Source organism: Etheostoma cragini, chromosome 16 (assembly GCF_013103735.1).
Source record: "Etheostoma cragini isolate CJK2018 chromosome 16, CSU_Ecrag_1.0, whole genome shotgun sequence".
Lineage (NCBI taxonomy): Eukaryota > Metazoa > Chordata > Actinopteri > Perciformes > Percidae > Etheostoma > Etheostoma cragini.
Genome location: NC_048422.1, coordinates 23,917,048 through 23,918,706, shown reverse-complemented (window position 1 = coordinate 23,918,706; position 1,659 = coordinate 23,917,048). Strand labels below are relative to the sequence as shown.

Sequence of the window (1,659 nt, the reverse complement as noted above, 5' to 3'; positions counted from 1 at the left end):
AGAATAAAGAGGAAGAGTTTTAGGACCAGGTATAGAAGAATAAAGAGGAAGAGTTTTAGGACCAGGTATAGAAGAATAGAGAGGAAGAGTTTTAGGACCAGGTATAGAAGAATGAAGGAGAAATAGAGTTTTAGGACCAGGTATAGAAGAATAAAGAAGAGGAAGAGTTTTAGGACCAGGTATAGAAGAATAAAGAAGAGGAAGAGTTTTAGGGCCGGGTATAGAAGAATAAAGAGGAAAAGTTTTAGGGCCGGGTATAGAAGAATAATGTCTGTAATGTATTATGTGATGTCTGAGTTGTGTAAGAGAGCAGAGTTGGGTTCTTTAAGTTCAGATGATTCTTTCTGAACGTCCTTCCTCGCCTGAAAGAAGGAAACTAATCCTTTCACTGGGCCGTCCTCTTAGTTTCTTCCTCTTTTTCATAATGTTATGCAACGTGTTGCATCACTTCTCTGCAGTCACACACACTCAAATCTATTTTCAAGTCAATTCACTGTCAATTCACTTAAATCTTGTGTGGACCTATGGTCAAATTGACCCGTTTCTAAGTGTTTTATATAAAAAATATGGATTCCTTTCAAGCAAATTGCCCAAAACTAACATGGATGATTCCATGCGTTGTTCAGGGAACATTAATGATTACTTTCATTGAATTATTTGGGTGTTTTATTGAATCTCATAGCATTAAGAAACTTTTTTTTTATGGTTTCCAAACAGTATCTGGACTAAACTTTGACATCTACTCATCTGAGATCCACTCCAACACGCTCTGATCTTAACTATTAGTCAAAATAATTAATAATTTCTGCCTTTTAAACTAAAAACGAATGTATAATTTGATACAAATGAGTTTTGTTGACCATGATTTCCAAGAATAAGTGTAAAGTTATTAAACCAGCTCAGTTTTTTTTTTTTTATTGAGAAAAGCTGGAAAAAGTGACAAATAAATTAGAAAAAATGACAAAAACATGGGAAAAGCACCCAAAAAATACATTTTGACCTGGAAGGTACTGCATTTTTGTGACCGGTTGAGATTTTTGCACACAAACATGAAAATGTGCATCCAAAACTGATAGTAGATTAGCCGATTGAAAGGAAATGAATTGGCAATTATTTTGATTTTAAATGGAAAAACATTTTATTCTTCACAGATGTGAAGATTTGCTGCTTTTTGCCTTTTGATTTGAATTATTTTGTCATTTATATTCGCAGATATTATTCTTTTTATTTGCTGCCAGTTGGCGAGAGTTTAATAAAGTTGTGTCTTTATCCGTGATGATGCATCATCATTTATTTGTTGAATATATTTGTACATTTAGTGCAGTAAAAACTACTTAATACGTAGTATTACTCCCTCTGAGAAATATAGGAGTAGAAGTTTAAAGTCCCAGAAAATGGAAATACTAGTAAATCTTGAGTAAATGTACTTAGTTACTTTCTAACAATGCATACTGGAGTGTAATCTTCCCTCTGTGTGTGTGTGTGTGTGTGTGTGAGTGTGTCTGTGTGTGTGTGCTTGTCTGTGCGTGCTTGTCTGTGCGTGCTTGTGTGTGTGTGTGAGTGTGTGTGTGTGTGTGTGTGTGTGCTTGTCTGTCTGTGTCTGTGTGTGTGTCTCTGTGTGTCTGTGTGTGTGTGTGTGTGTGTGTGTGTGTGTTTCTG

The 1,659-nt window shown here is 35.2% G+C and overlaps 1 protein-coding gene across 1 annotated transcript in view; it reads left to right on the top strand.

Annotated features, from left to right (window-relative positions):
- LOC117959736 (unconventional myosin-XVIIIb-like) overlaps window positions 1–1,659 on the top strand; it is a 34,100-nt gene that overhangs the window by 20,673 nt on the left and 11,768 nt on the right. The window lies entirely within an intron of this gene.